Consider the following 18,135-nt stretch of genomic DNA (forward strand, 5'->3'; position numbering starts at 1 on the left):
TTAAGCCATACTGGACTAATGCTGAAGACCTGAATGAGGACGCCGATGCTGTCCATGTCGAAGGACAGAGTTTCTCGTGTTTAATTTCTCAGCAACTTTTATATTAAACGCTTCCTAAAGTATGTTCTATCTTAAATCACACCTACGTATTATGGTTACGTTGCGTATTTTTAAAGTAGACGTTGAGTATTGTTTGACCCGGTTTTTGGAGGGGTTAGGTTGAAGTATTTAATTTTGAAAGTAACTTCCTATAACTTCTAGATCTTTAGTCAGAATACTTCAGCTTCATCTACGATTTTCTTGAGTTGAGTGGTCTAGTCGGCGACGTAGCCAAACTTAGTTGATCTGGCATGCAATATAAAGGTCAAAAACAGTGGTGCAGGGACTATTGATTGCTTTTCTGAGGTTTCTAAGTTCTGATTCTACAATTTCAGTGCCCTTTATCTTGTTTTTGATCGACAGTGGAAAAATAATAGTTAGTTGATTGTAGTAGCGATAAAAATAAAGAATGTATTGGCAGATCAAAATAAAATTATTATTAAAAGACGCCCCCAATCGGGATTGATCCCAATTTATCACCCGTGTCTATATCATGATGATTAATTCAAAACAAAACGTGTTTCTTTTTCTTTATGCAATACAATGACTCGGGGATGACATTTTTTATGAGGCAAAAAAGTTTCTTCAGGCTAAAACTATCAGTTAAAGTAAATTAGGTTGAATATGTAAAATTATGGATTACAATAGGCTTTTTCTTGGAAATTAGTTCTCAGAAGTGGATCCTCAATGTATTTTTTTATTTTTACAGATTATATTAGACTACAACTTTTATGTATCATGATAGTTTATATGTCAAAAAGTGGAAATGATCATACCGGGCGTGGTATATTGATATATTTATTTATTTATTATAATCATTATCAATTTTTTTTGTTATAAAAACTTGCAAATTTCATTCACCAACATTGTGAATATATGGGAATTGTAGTATCTCGTTTTTTTTTTGTTGAGTGGACATCAATTACTTTTTCGTTTAAAACAAACAAAATTTAGAAATTTTAGAACTTAGTAAGTATTGTATAGTATAGAACTTAGCCGGCACAACACAAATATGTACACTTTGGTTTCATGAGATTTTTACTGAGTTCTTCTAAGCCTGTTATTAGCCAATGGAAAGGAGAATATTGAAAATAACAATATCCCAGCTTTGTCAGTCTTATTAATATTTTATTGTAGTGCCATTGGCAGACAGAACACTTTCCAATGTTCTTATCACGGACAAAATTAAATGTCGTATGATGTACTAATCTATGAGCTCTTTCCAAGCGTTCTCAACAACTTTTCATGGTTCACTTCGGTTTGCCGATCTAAAGAATCTTTGATATATCTTTTTAACTATGAGGACCTGTAGATTGTCATTGGGTTTCAACTCAGGACTTTTTCTGGCTAGGGCCAGAACAGAAGAAAAAAAACACTTGTATTGTTGTTGACCCCTTCTCTTAGCATTTCGAGCGAATTATGCTAGAATAAAAATTAATTATAAACATTAATTAGCATACCTAACTTATTTCTTGTATGTCGATAGGTAAAATTGTCGGCAAAAACTCCTTTTATTGTTGACAACATTATGTCTAACATGTTAATTTTTTTTATTATCTTGTGTTTACAGTCTTTATTTTGCAGTTAATTTAAGACTCTTTAATTTATGTACACTAATACTAAAACGCAACTACTTAATTTATAATACAATTTGTTTATTACTTCACGACATAATATTTCAGACTATCTACAATTAAATTTCTCTTCTTCTAAAGGTGCCTATCTTCTTATGATGTTGGTGATCATATTGACTCATCTTATTCTATTCACAGCAGATCAGTTGACGTTAGACCAGTCCATTTCCTAATATTGACCAGCCACGATATACGTCAACGTCCAGAGCCTCTCTTGCCCTCAATCTTGCCTTATAGAATCAACTGTTAATTAAACGTATTGTTTCAAGAACTAAATGATTGACTGAGTAGATTGAAATGTCAGTTGGTCGTTCAGATTTCTTTCCTAGGTGGCGTAGTTACCCTACCGGACACAGCGTGACTTGTCCGAGCATTTCATATAGATAGATATGTTGTTACAATCAAAAATAAATTTTCGCTTATAAAATTTTCTGGCCCTCCTCGTAAAAAGTTTGCCCACTTCTGGTATAGTAAATTTCCTCCATATGAATTATGCTATTCCTCTCGAAACTTTAATATTTTTTAACTGGTTATTCCTTCTTATGCCCCCTGTCATATTTTTCTGTTATTATTGACTTTTTTTCGACGGAATTACTTATCTACAACCTTATACTACAAAGCTTATTAGTAACTTAAGCCCATTTAGAAACAAAAACAGCAATTTCCAAAACGATTTTGCTTTTAATTTTGTTCAAGATGGTATTCAGGCACTAACTCAGATTTTTCATAAAAAGACATTGTTCATTTTCTTTAAAGTTCAATATTTGAACATGATTATAACTAAAGCTTTAATTCGGTGATATTTCTGGTATTTTTTAAGATCGATTAGTTGAAGTTTATTTATTTGATATTTTTTAATTCTAAAGTTTCGTTAGGTCATTTTTATATCGATTTAAAAATGTAATTTTTTTCGAAAGTACATTTATGTATTTCTAAGTTAAGCTACTGAATAGTAATAAGTTGACTGTGATTTTACCATTTGAAGTTTTAAAATAAAAAGGAGAATAATACTACTGTCACTGGTTTAAATTTATTTATGTCCCTAATTATATCCTTATACATTGAAAAATAACCTCAGAGATTCGAAGAATATTAAAGAGTAAATAAGTAATAGCAAATTTACAAAAAGACTCAATATATCAAACGCACAAGGATTCATCAGTGCAATCCTGTGACAATGCCTTATTTTTAGTCAGGTAAGTGAAGAAATCTATAGAAAATTAAAAAACCAACCTGACTAAATATTAGAAAAGATACATCTAATGTACAAGAGAAAAGTAGAATACGTACAAAGTCTCGTGAATCTGACTCACTGACTTGGTGACGTCAATCTAGAACAAAACGATGAAATCTTACATTACTGCGGTACGTTTTCACAGCAAGACAGAGTTTTTGTATTAGTAAAATAGTTGATGTATTTATTGTTTTTCTGCTAACAGTAATTTCTATATTGAGATGCTAAGAATGTAAGTTAAAATATGTGTCTCTAATAGAGCGATTAACTCAAGCAACTGATGTCCCAGAAAGGACGGTAAAGATGTTAATTAACACATTCGCGACCAACCGTCACACATGTGTGACGGTGAAGTTTTCGTAAGGACTGCTGACACATATGTGTGACACCGAACTTACGTGATGAAATGTAAAATAATTTTACCACGGTTTATCACAGTGGTATATCACAAAATGTGGTACAAGAAAATGATGAGACGGGCTGGCTTGATGTAGAGGAAAATATTGAGATAAATCAGTTTACTGAACAAGAAAATATAAAAGTAGAAATTCCTGTTGATGCAACACCTATACAATATTTTTAATTACTATTTGATGAAGAGCTTTTGATAAAAATCGTAGAGTGGACAAATCACAGAGCTGCTTCGCGCAAAGAAAACCCTACTTTAAACAAATATTCCTTTTTAAGACGCTGGATGGATATAAATATTGACGACTTAAAAAAAATTTTGGGTCTGTGCATATTAATGGGAAACATTAAACTCCCCTCCTTACGTTTATACTGGAGCACAGATCCACTATATCACTTTTCAATATTTGGAAAAACTATACCCAGATCAAAGTTTGAAGCTATTCTTCAAAATATTTGTTTTTACAAGCCGGAAGACGTAGAAGTTCAAGATCGACTTTAGAAAATTAAAAACGTTACGAGTCATATTATTAAATAATATCTCTAAAGTTTACTATCCAGGAGAGAATTTAAGTCTTGACGAAGCCCTCTTACTGTGGAGAGGGCGGTTAATATTCCGACAGTATATGCCAAAAAAAAACTAGTAAATATGGAATAAAAATTTATGAGATTACTAGCTCTGATGGATTTTTACTAAATTTCCTAATCTACAGCGGCAAGGGGACAGTAGTAAATGAAAATGGGCATGCGTTTGAAGTAGTTCACAGACTTGTTACTGAATATTTAGAGAAGGGGCACACTATCTACATGGACAATTATTACAACAGTTATGAGGTTGCCAAGTTTTTACATGAAAAGAAGACCTACGTTTGTGGAACATTAAGAAAAAATAGAAAAAGTAACCCAAAGAGTGTTATTACAAAAAAATTAAAGAAAAGAGAAGTCGTATGGCAAAGAAGAGGTCCAATCATAGTATTAAAATGGAAAGATAAGAGAAATGTAATAATGATTTCATCCAAGCATGGTTCCGAAATGGTTGAAGTTGAAAATCGTAGAGGCCAGAAAAAGTTGAAGCCAGTAATGATTCGTGACTACAATTCCTTTATGTCGAGAATTGACAGAATTGACCAGATGACTTTATATTATGGCACACCACGAAAAACTCTGAGATGGTACATGAAAGTTTTCTTTCACTTACTAGATATTTGCATGTGGAATGGCAACTGGTTGTTGAATAAAAATAGGAACACGTCAAAGAAAACAAGAATGTCGTACCTTCAGTTTAGAGAGGAAGTGATCAAACATTTACTGGGACAAACAGAACGGCCAAGCAGAAAAAACGTTGTTGCGGCACACAACTTGAAAAAAGAAAATAAGCGGAAAAGATGTTGGCAGTGCAGTGAAACCAAGAAAAGGGCTGTCACCTGGTACACATGCCAGGAATGTAAGAAGAGTGATGGACAGCCCATTGGGTTATGTGTTACACCCTGTTTTGCTGAGTGGCACAGAAAAGACAATTAAACTTATACAATATGTTTTATTTTTTATTTGAAGTAATTTTTAGTTTTGTTAATATTGAATAAATAAATGATTTTTTATAAGTAGTAGCTAAAAATGTTTATGTCACATACTTGTGACACTTGGGTTATGCTCAAATTTTTATTACTATAGACCAGTGTCACATATGTGTGACATTATCCAAAACATTTTTTTTATAATCCTTGTTCAATTATAATACTCCTCCCCAAAAATGGTGGATTTGGCATGTTTCTTTCATGTTTAACCAAAATCAGTTTGACTGGACAGATCTAAAAATAGGTTGGTCGCGAATGTGTTAAGGAAGGTGAAAACAAACCATAAACTTCAAAATTTGCTTCACCCAAAAGAAGCATTTGCAATCCCAAGTCATCGGTTAATCCACTTGAGGAATACATTATAAGAAATACCATTTATATCTTTGCTAATATCCACACAATAAGACGTACCATGAACGTTGTTTACGAATCTGTTAGAAAAAAAGGAATTGTAACTGATTAACTCTTCTTTTAGAAAAATTGTGAAGAAATTGGCATTTAGATGAAAAAAAGTTGGACTCAACAGAGGAATTATTATGGAAAAATTGACATAAGGGCCAAAAGAACAGAATTTCTAACAAATCTTAAAAAATACAAATTTAAAAGTAAGAGATTTATTCATTAACATTATTAAACAATTGTAAAGTATTTCACAATTTTTCTAGATAGAAATATTTTATAGTGATGAGACTTACATACATAGTTCCAAAAGGTTGGGATGATGGGCGGAATATGTGCTTAAAATCCCTGTATCTAAAGAGCAACGACAGATTATTTTACGTTGTGGTGTTAAAAATGGATTTGTTGAAAACGCTGTTCTCATTTTCAAGTTCAGACTAAAAACTGGTGATTATCATGATGACATGAATCACCAGAATTTTATGAAATGATTGAAAGGAAAAGTTCTTCCCAAATTACTTGGCCACTTGTAAAAAGCCAAATAAAATCACCTGAGATATGGGTAAATACTTGCAAGCATGTTGTAAAAACTGAAGAAGAGTATTACAGCCGAGAATTCATTATGGATAAAGCGCATGAATTTATCATAAATTTAGAAGACGATAGCGAGTCTTCTAAAGCGAAAATAAAAACTCAAGACGTCGGGGATGCTGTAAAAGGAGCGATTAGAAACATTGTATATGATATGAAAGTAAAGGCAATACGTTACAATTCCATCGGTTAATGTAGACCTGAAAAATGAGCAAATATAAAATGCTTCTAATATAAGTTTGTGGCGACTTTTGAAACACTGTGACCTTGTACACAAACGGCGAATCTCCAATGCATATTGGATTGGCTTCTGCTCGTATCTAGAAAAAGAACTTTCAGTCCTTCCTTTTTCTGATGACGTAGACGAATCTACGAACCTTCTTATATATTACATCACCTCTACAGCTGAACTTTATATTGGCAAAACTTCTACAACCTATATACGGAAGAATATAGGTTCTAAAACCTTTATACGGAAGTATTGCTAATATGTAGTTCAGCTGCAGAGGTGATGCAATATATAAGAAAGTTCGGAGATTCGTCTACGTCATCAGACAGAGGAAGGACTGGAAGTTCTTTTTCGAGATACGAGCAGAAGCCAATCCAATATGCATTGGAGATTCGCCATTTGGGTACAAGGTCACAGTGTTTTAAAGATCGGTACAAATTTGTATTAGAAGCGTTTTATATTTGCTCATTTTTCAGGTCTACTTTAACCGATGGAATTGTAACGTATGGCCTTTACTTTCATATCATAACAACGTTTCTAATTGTTCCTTTTACAGCATCCCTGACGTCTTGAGCTGTTATTTTCGGTACAGTATTTGATACTTCGGGCGTTTGTTTAAAGATAACAATGACTTTTAAAGCGTCCGCAATTCGCTGATGTATCTGAATAGAACTGCATTTTCTGCATTCTTCTTTATGTGCCTATCAGTGACGAATATTGGCGATCAGCATGTAAATTTTTATCTTGTTTTTATGTTTTTCCAATTATTGATGTTATAACTAATTTATAATCTTGTTTTGATGTTCTGTTAAAAGAAATAAATTTTCCCAAAGTTTAGTTTACAAAAAAGAGTGTATTTTTTACTAAAAAGGCCCTCCACAATTTTGGCCCAACATTAGTGTTTTTATGAACTAGTCAGTAAGAACTATTCTTTCTCCAGGCTCTAGTCTTGCATTTTTAGCATAAAGAATATATTTCTCTTCGCCATTGGTTATTTTGATTGACAGTTTCATCTTACTTCAGTGGTTTTCAATATAAAATTGACCAAAAAGAATGAAACGAACTGTAACTAATATTGATAGAAGAATTTGACAAATCTTAAAATGTTATGTTTTCAGTTATCATAGTTGTATGTGGAAGACAGGCGTTCGCAGAAAAATGAAGAAGACAATTTTCAGTATCTATGGCAACTGTGAACATAGAAACAAAATATCAGTAAAAGGTCTAAATACAAACATCAAAGTTTAAATCGTTAGTAACTGAATTAGGTACTTAAATCAAAGAAAATTAATCGTAAACCTATAAAAGATGGCTAATTGTTGTCCAAATCCATGCTCAACAGGCTGCTGCTCCATTCCATGTATAGCAAGTTGTCCATGCGCACCTCCATTGCCAGTACCTTGTGTTCCACTAGGCCAACCATCTTGTCCTACAAAAATTATAAGACCCATTCCGATTTATCCTCAAATACCATGTCCATGTCCCCCTCCCGTAATTCCCGGTTGTTGTCCACCGGGACTTTGTTGTGGACCTTGCGGAACTTCAGGTTGCTGTTAAAAAAAATAGAAGTCCTAATGTAATGTGTTCTTGATAATAAATAAATATTTTGAATATATTGGTTTAAATTTTATAATTTTGCGTAAGGTATTTGTAAGTATTAAGTAGGTATCAAGTTTGATAATATTCAGCTACAATAATATACTAGCCTATACACTAGGGGCGCAAACGTTGGTATCGTTCTAAAAAGTAAAACTTATGTAAAGAATTAGTTAACAATTATATAAAGTTACATGTGTGTGTGTGGTTGGAAATATGACTGCGCATATGGTGCAAGGGACACTCACTATCTATAAATTATATGAAGACAGATATGGTCCTTTTTACCAGGAAAAGAAGAATCACGTGCTTAATACCCCCAAGGATTCTAAACTACAGCCTAAATTTTTCTGACGAGGTGAAGTACCTTGGTATTACCTTTGACAGGAAGTTAACATGGAACTCACACTTCGATGGTAGAGCTAAAAGAGCTATTTGGGTCTACACTGCTGTCATTAGGCTAATGCTAACTTACAGAGCTATTGCTTGGGTACCAAAAGTGCTACAGGCAACAGCGATTAACAAACTAAACCATATTCAACGGATGGCTTCCATAAATATAACAGGTGCCATAAAAACAACACCAACGACAATGCGACTGCGCTCAGCTGGTGCAAAGCTTGATGTAGGAATGGGACAATTAAGAACTCGTTTCTGGCGGGGAGAGCTGGATGCGCTACCCCTACTACAGGCAGGTTGCGACTTAATTGAACTAAAGTTTGTCTTTGACAAACCCTACAAAATCGAAACAAGACAGGGGAACAAGACGTGGCAAATACCTATCGCACATACACCGATGGCTCCAAAATGGAAGAAGGCTCAAGATGTGGGATATACTCCAGATCACTGAACCTAAGAATAAAGTGGGGTATGGACAAAAATGCCAGCGTAGTTCAGACAGAACTGGCTGATATTTTTATAGACACAAAAGAGATAACCCAAAAATGTATAGCAGGGAAAACTATAATAATCTGCACAGATAGCAGACAAGTGCTACTAACTTTGAATAGACCACGTGTCACATCAAGGTTAGTAATGGAGTGTCACGAGTCACTAACTCAAGCTTCGGATGGTAATACCATCATCCTGAGGTGGGTTAAAGGACACGATAGGAATATGACCAATTGGCTAGGAAGGCGGCAGGTCTAGGACTCTTTGGACCTGGGGATCTTTTTGGTTGGTCAACTACAACAATCGCGGAAATCGTCAAATGTCACTCCCATACGCAAATCGTAAAAAGATGGGAAGAAGGGCAAGGATGTAGACTTGCCAGGGTAACACTAAGTAACCTTGACAAGTCAGCATCAAAGAAGTACTTGGGAATGACCTGGAAAATACTACGCTTGACAGTTGGTTTTTTAACTGGTCATTATCAACTAAGCAAACACCTCCACACACTGGGGCTAGTAGACACACTCTATGTAGGAAGTGTGAGCGAGAAGACGAAACTGTAGAGCATGTCTTATGTGAATGCCCGGAGTTATCGTTAATACGAAAGTACGTGTTCGGCGAGTCCTGGCCCACACCTGCCCACATAAGGGAGATGTCTCCTGGTGAGTTGTCCACCTTCCTAGAAATGGCAGGATGGACAATGAGTTAAGGACGACACCTCCCTGGGAGGCTGCACAATGGGTCAATTATGGTCTAAGTGCAGTGGAACTTAACTCGCCCTCCCTACTCTACAGATACAGATACTAGATCCATTCGTCTAACCAATTAGAAAGGTAGATATATCTAATACGGGCCACCGTTGGTATTTTAAAATTAAACGCGGGGATACAAAATTTTGGTCGAAGAAAATATTGAGAGCGATAGATTAAGAAATTTTCATAAACGCGAAACAATTAAAAAATATACATATGAATTTACCAGAGGCCTTTTAATAATTTTTTACACCTCGAAGGTAAATAATATTTATATTAAAATGAAGCTAATCAAAAGTAATTATATTATTTATAGTGTTCAACTCGTTTTTGTTTCAGCTATTTAATCAGTTTTCATTTTGTTCATAATTAATTTTATAATAGATTTTATCCCCTTATTACTGAAATTAATTACAGTCAGAAAAATGAAAGATTACCCATAAACGATCATATCAATCACTTATTTTGTATTTGCTGTCTTTTTCTATAACAAACATTTGTTATTTAGAGAAAAAGACAGCAAATACAAAATAAGTGATTGATATGATCCTTCATGGGTAATTTTTCATTTTTCCGGCTGTATACATAATGCAGGAGACCTCCATTCATAATTTTAAATGTTTTTATTGGGGATTTATTTATAATTTACTATTTTAAAATCAGATATCTCTATTAGATAGGCGTACGTAAGTTAAGAAAGGATAGAAAATATCCTTCAAACATGATAGGAAACAATAATACTGTGCCCGATGAATCTTGCTTAGAATGGCCAAAAGAAAGATTAGAAAGATCTTCTAGAATAGTAAGAGGTCCTAACCAACCAAAACTAGAACAGTTTCCAACCAAAATAACAGGCAAAGGGAAAAACATGAGAAGTCGGTCATTTTTACTCACTTGGTATTCAAACTTCTGGTTGGAATATAGTCCAACAAAAGATGCAGCTTTATGCTTTTCGTGCAGATATTATGGCATGAACGGTAGTACTAAGCCTGGATTTATAGAAGCTACATTTATTTATAGTAAATTTTCATCATGTAATAAAGCTACAGAACGATTTAAAATTAATCAAAATATTAGTTGCCATGAATTTAGCACAACAACTTAGAAGAGTTATAACGTGAATAAGTCCGTACATATTTAAATGCAAAAAGAAAAAGTTTTTTTGTGTATTTTAGTAAAGTTATTAATAATCTTCAAAAGCTACTTTTGAAGCTACTTTTACAATTAATAAACAACAAATTAACAAAAATAACTTCACAAATCCTCCTTTTATAGGATTTTCTATACTTTTTTAGTAAAATTGTGTAACTTTTTTATATAAGTTTCCTTTCGGTCTTCACCTTTAGTATTTAAAATCAAGTAGCGATCTTATGTAGGGGAAAAGAGGGTGCAGTGAGACAGAGGGAACAGGTAAAATGGATTTCGAATGTTGGCACCACTAAAAAAAAAACTAAGTTGGCGGTATGACTACGACATTGATCTTTTAGAAGCAGTGACAGTTTGCAGCATTTTGTTCTTAGTCGATGTCAGGTGTTCAGTTATTGTCAAAGTAATGGCGGTACTTTTAGTTACAAATGGTATAAAAATGCGCTGTGCTGCCAGGGAAACAAACTTAAGCTTCCAAACTTTAAGCAGATATGTAAAAGAAGAAGAAGTTCTTGTTTAATACATTGTGACTTCCTCAAAGATGTTTTATGGGCTAACTGTAACCGACTGTCGCAAATTAACCTATGATTTGGCCAAAGCTAATAATATTATGGACACCGGACATTTGGAAACAGTCAGGCCAAGCATCAATAGATTGTTACAAAGGATTTCGAAAACGGCAACTAAGGTTCTAGCCCAAAAGGGCGTCAAGCAATTTTCGACAATTTAAAGTGGCGAACGAGGAACATTAATTACAACGTGCTGCATCGTAAACGCCTGTGGTAGTGCAGTGCCACCTGTGACGGTATTTCCACGGGTGCATTTTAAAGTCATATGTTTGGTAGGAGCTCCTCCGGGTACCTTAGGACTGACTACGAAAGCCGGCTGGATGAACACGCAGTGCTTTATAGAAGTATTGAAGAATTTTATCAAACACACCTTAAGTTCAAAAGAAAACCCGCTCTTAATAATGGACAATCATGAGAGTCACATCTCAATAGAAGGAGTTAATTTGTGCAAAGAGAATGGTGTTACAATCCTGACAGTTCCTCCTCATTGTACACACAAATTACAGCCGCTTGATGTAGGTCTTCTAAAACCTTTTCATATCTTTTACAATGACGCCTTACGTTCGTGGCATAAAGCTAATTTAGCAACACCAGCAACTATATATAATGTAGCATTATTTGTAGGAGTGGCCTATCCCCGAGCAATGACCCCTGTAAACATAGCTGCAGCTTTCAAGAAGACAGCTATTTTTCCATTTGATCGGCATGTCTTTAACAAAGGAGATTTTCTGGCGAGTCATGTGACGGATAGACCATCTCCCCCAGAATCGTTGGAAGAATTACCTTTTACTTTTACTAGTGAACTTCAGCTTCATCAACTTGACGAACAAAGGAAAAAGGTACCAGAAAAAGATATGAAACTACAATTTGTGAGTCCTGTGGAAATACGAGGATATCCAAAGAAAGCCAACGTACCAGCAATACGTAAAACAAGAAAAAAGGGAAGGACAATAATCGCTACAGATACACCAGAGAAAGACGAGCTACAAAAAATTAGAATAAAGAAGACGGCCATTGAAAAAGATAAATATATTGTCAACTGTTAATGATTCCAAAGAGGAAAAAATGATGACTCTTTTTCTTCAAAATTTTCAGTTCATAATTCAGATAGTTCAATGGGCCTTGAAAATTCAGATGATGACGAAGAAGATTTTACCAATTTAACAGTTGACCCAGTCATAGTTTCAAGGATTCAAGTCAAAGATTTCATATTGGTTAGACTTGATTATGATGCCAAAAATAAAACAGTGAAAAAGTATTTTGTGGGGCAAGTTGTAAAACACAATATTATGGCTGTCGAAGTTAACTTTATGAGAAAAAATTCAAAAAACAATAAATTTTTTGTATTTCTTAATGTCACGGACATTTGTACTATTTCTGCATGTCAAATTGTTAAAATATTAAAAGAACCGCATTTTACCAGAGGGCGTCATTTTTTTGTTAATTTAGTAACTGATACTATTTCTTAAAGTATGTATAAGTGATCCAAAATGTGTTTCTTCTCTTTTTGTAACAAGTCTTAAAAAACAGCAATAAACTTTCGATTTAAGAAGACTGTCTATTAGTTTGAACAATAATAAATCAAAAAGATACTGTTGTCTCACTGTTCTCCCAAGGAAGCGTTGGTTCCTGCAGTAGCGCACCTAGAATTTGCCTCTGGGGGGGGGGGGTTTTGGTTGGTCACCAAATTTTTTTTTATGATGTTACCTCCATTTTGAGTCCTTAAAATGTGTAAGTAACAGTGTCGGAATATTATGTGTAAGTAACAGTGTCGGAATAGGGTCATGAGGGGGGTTTTAGCCCCCAAACCCCCCCTCGGTGCGCCACTGGGTTCCTGGTATTATATCCAGACATTAGTTACCAAGTGAAGCTTTTATCAATTCAAAATTTCGGTTAGTTAATCATCAAACATTTTAAATATCGAATTATATTATCTGTAGTAATCGTTAATAGTTATGAGTATTTATATCTGCAAATTTCGAAATACCACAGCATGATTTTGCGAAAAACATGTAGAGTAATAAATTATCGGCACCTATTGTTTTTAAATTTTTCAAAATAGTTGATGTTAATTATATCTACTCTGAATCATACTTAAGGATTCTACCAAAAACACTTAAAAAGTTCATAATATCACTATTATACGAGGCACTGAAGCAATAAAACAACCAAATTTTTCATTTGGACGGGTCTTGATTAATGAAACTCATTGCATTTGAGTCGTAAGAGTATCGGGAAATTTTGTCAACAAAAATGATGATGTGAAAGTAAAAAATTGCATTATTGAAGAAGGAAAATGCAAATTTTCCAAAGTGTATTTCGATGTGATGAAAAATAATAAATTTGTAATTCGGAAATAATTGACAGAAATGAGTTCAATATAAGTAGAGGTCCCGTCATTTCGGAAGACATCTAATTTGCATATTATGAGGCATGTCGAAATTGTATAAGAACCGCCTTTGAAGTTGGTGATTGGTTATTGAAATTTTAACTAAACTACAGTGGCGCACACTATTTAGTAGATACAGCTAAAACATGTTATACTGAATAAAGGCGATTTTTTTAGTTTTCAATAATTTTGAACATATAGCCAACATTTGAAAAATTATCAGTGTGATGGGACAAAAACAATAATACCTTCGAAATACGTTTTACCTGAACAAACAAACTATTTTTATTGTACAAAAGAATTATTAAATTCTGAATATTGATGAGTTTAACAAAATGGATTTTTAAAATAGCAATTAATTGTCAAGCGTACTTTCCAAAATATCAAATACCAATACAATACCAAAATATTAAAGAGTGAGGATAATTATATGCTAATGCATGGTCCCAATTACATGTACCTAGAACTTCTACCTGATTTAATTATTTTCCTGGAAGCCTTTTAGTGATATAATAAAGTCATGTAAACATAAATATTCCTGTCTTTGGGAAAGGCCTAATTTCATGAACCTACCCGATTTAAGACTGGGTAGGTCCAGCTCCAAAGACGATCTTTATATATATATTAACGATATAATAAAGACTACCGTCAATATTGCTGTCCTTCTAAAATATATGCACATTAAAATTGTAAATGAAAACTTTAAAGATATAAAATTAACTCCATATACATACTATTTAAAAATTCATATAACTAATGTGAATGTTTCAAAGAAGAACAACAAAATAGGGGCACAGGACCGACAAACATGGAAGGCAGTAAACGCGGCAAATACTCACGAAGAGTTGTAACGCCATTGATAATGATGATGATGAAGTAAATAATAATTCAAAATGATTGGTATGTTGCAGGAATAATTCTTCAAATTTTAAACATACCACATAAAGAAACAAAAAAGTAAATTGAGAAGTAACTCAAAGTGATAGTAGAAAATTAAAAAATAAATAAATAATAGCTTTCTACGAAAACAAGAGCCTATGAACTCTTTCTTCACATATGAAAAATGATGACGATCTATTACTAAATGAACTAGCTAGGGGAATAATGATAATTTGATAAAATTATTTTACAGTAAATGTGGTTATTATTTTACAAAAAATTATAATAAATAAAAATGAAGTAGTAATGGAAACACATCATGGAATTGTAGATGATCACATAGTAATAGAACTATCTACAGACCAAGAAGTAGTAAACAAAATAACGAAGTAAACGTAATAATAGCTAAAAATAACGACTGTAACGAAAGTGCAGAGAATACGATATTTAGGACACATCGAAGAAATGAAAAAAGAAATATGTCGAAAATGGTATTCTCGACACACCTAATACAAAAGAGAAGCGAAGGTAGGCAAAATGGGGTACAAGAGCAGAGTATAAAAGATTGACAAATAAGTAACATTGAGAATTAAAAGTAAAAAGTGTTTGAAAAGAAAATTATCTAATATTTAACACACACAACTTGTTCTCAACTGCACTGCTGCGCTACTGAGTATTGAAATGATTTACTGCTAAGGCGTGGCTTAGGTAGAAATTTCAAATTTTGACCTCTGCCGAGTGCGATAATATTCAAATTAGATGCCTTCCGAAATGACGGGACCTTTACTCGGGTACATTCTGAAATGTTACTCTTTGCTAACTAATATTTATATATTTTATATTAAATAACTGAAATCAAGTTGAGTTTTAGTAAATAGAATGAAATTACTATATTTCACAGAATAATTACCAGGTAAGCAATATTTAAATTGAAATAATTTTATTATGTCTATTACATTAATTACCTAATTGTAAAGGAGGGTCGAGACACCTTGCGCACCTAGTGTTATAAGATTAAAAGATTTATATTTATTAGGTAAAGTTTGTTTAGCAAAAAATGTTGACTTCACTTAGTGGGATCGTAAATATTATTATATATTAAATAGGCCCATTGTTAAGACCGGTCCGGAGCGATAAGCAAACGAGGTAGACAGAGTTGGTCTTTTGACAATAACTAACACTGACTAGATGGTACTCCTATAATAAAGCAAAGGATCCACAAAATTTACAATAATTACGACGACAAAAACAAAAAAAAAAACGGATGTAAAATATATTGCTTTGCCTTAATATATACCTGAAATTAATGTTTTCAAATGAGTTTTAAAATAAGTTAAATATATTTTAATTGCTAAGATTATAGAAAAACATACATTAATAATAATTTGTGGTTCTGAAAAGAACCGTTTTTTAATCGTAACATTTGTAGATTTGACGACAGTATCACTCCACACATAGTTCTGTTTCGCTTTCGCTATCCTCATCTAAATTAATTATGATCGATTCAATTATATTATGATCTACATGAACATATGAATTTTCTTTACTTATTACGTGTCGGACTGGATTTCTCCAACTACTTGGAAGAATATCATTGACATATTTTTTTATTAACTCTACAACAGTACTATTTAACGTTGGAGAAATATTTTGTGACCTCACGTTAGACTTTAATTCGTGCCATATGTGTCACTGAGATTAAACATACAATATTATGATGGAAGCCGCAGCACTGTATGTCCCATTTCCTCTGCCAATGTATTACAAACATATACTTTTTTTATAGAAAATGCCTTTAAAACTTCTAAAAGCTCTTATTTGGTGTAACATTCTTCAAAATACATAGCATCCGTCTCCATGTAATTTTGAATTTCCAATTTAGTATTATTCGAGTTTGGAGCCTTACTTAGTTGGCGACTGTGATAGCTTGCATTGTCCATTACTATCACTCTATTCTGAGGAATGTTTGGCATAAGATTATTTTTGAACCGTTCTACAAAAAGTTCTGCCGTTATATCTTTATGGTAGTAGACGCAGGAGTCTTTAATATTCTTTGCAGAAAGCCACAGGGCATTTGGAACCCAACCATTTTCTGATCCAGCATGTAATATCGTTATTCTTTTTCCTTTATTTGACGGAGCTTTTGTCTTACATTTACCGGAGCAGTCGGGAAATTCTTTAGGTCGCGTTGAATGTGTCTCAAACCATGTCCCGTCGAGGTAAATTATCGGACGATTTTTAGAACTGAATTTTCTTATCAAAGATATATACTCATAGCGCCATTTTTGTAATCTATGAGATTCCATTATTACTTGTCTTTTGTCAATTATACGATATCAAAAGCCCATACTTTTCAAAATTTTCCATATGCTGGTGAGGCTACAGCTTATTTGGGTTTCGTCAACATTATGCCGTTGCTTCAGAGCTCTTAATGTAGGTATGCGTTGCTCTTCTTACATGGTATAGACTTTTCGACTTATCAAGTCGGTATCTTTACGTTTTTTTTTTGTTTCTATGTGATTTGATGTTCTCCGAGACACCTGGTGCAGATGGGTTTCGTCTCCTGGTACCCAGGACGGTCCTCTCTCCCAGAGTTTTGTGGAAATTCGATACAAAATCAGTGCAAATTCGTTACTCAGGGTTTTTTGAGGCCGCTAAACAGAAATATGTCAGAGATGGTCTCCGAGGCACTTGGTGCCCAGGATAGGCCTCGTCTCCTGGATGTTGTGCATCGGGCTGTATTGGAGATTGATAGTGTGTCTAATTTTCACAAAACTCCAGCTCACAAGGCTCGTCCTGGGCACCAAGTTCTTCGCACATCATCGCTGACATAACATTAATGTTCAACGACCCCACAACGCCCTTAGTAAAAAGTTTGCACTGATTTTGTACCTAATTTTTACAAAACTTCAGGAGACGAGGCCCAGGTGCACCAAGTGCCTCAGGTACCATCGCCGTCATTATATTCGTATTCAGTGACTCCAAAAAACCACCGAGTAGTAATATTGAACTCATTTCCGTTAATTCTTTCGGAATTACAAACTTCATTTTTCTACACTTTGAAATGTACTTTGGAAAATGCATTTTCCTTGTTCAATAATGCAATTTTCATTTCTACACCATTATTTTTATTCAATAAATTTACTGAAAATTTTCCGAATCGGATGCAAAAAGTTTCATTGAGATCCATTCAATAGCAAAAATTTGCTAGGTTTTAGTCTTTTTACTGCTTCATTGCCTCACCTATATGGGAAAATTTTCAGAGGATTGCTGTATAACCATAATATATAAACAAGTAACTCGATGATAAACAACTAAAAAATATAAAAGCTTCCTTTTTTTAATGGCTGTATGTTTAAATATAAAAAAAAATCCAGAAAGTTCACAACGTTGATGAACGATCAGATGAACGATGAAGTCATGAATAATTCTATCGGACAATCGACTGTCAGTTTTGAATATGTCATGCGTGCAGCCATATAATAAAGAGGTTAAAAACCTTTAATTTACATATTAAGTCTTAATTAATTAATTAAAAAATAATGACATAAACTCGACGATTAAAGAATTAATTAAAAGAAAATTTTATGAGGGAAAAATCAATGAGGGATCTTTGATTTTTCAAAGAGAAAGTTTTTCGCCATTACATAAATATGTCTACTTTACCATAAAAAAACTAGATGAAAAGCGTATAGAGGATCCAAATAAATTTTTTCAGGTAGATATATTAATATAATGAAGAGTA

The sequence above is a fragment of the Diabrotica undecimpunctata genome, chromosome 2 (genome assembly GCF_040954645.1).
Source record: "Diabrotica undecimpunctata isolate CICGRU chromosome 2, icDiaUnde3, whole genome shotgun sequence".
Taxonomy (NCBI): Eukaryota; Metazoa; Arthropoda; class Insecta; order Coleoptera; family Chrysomelidae; genus Diabrotica; species Diabrotica undecimpunctata.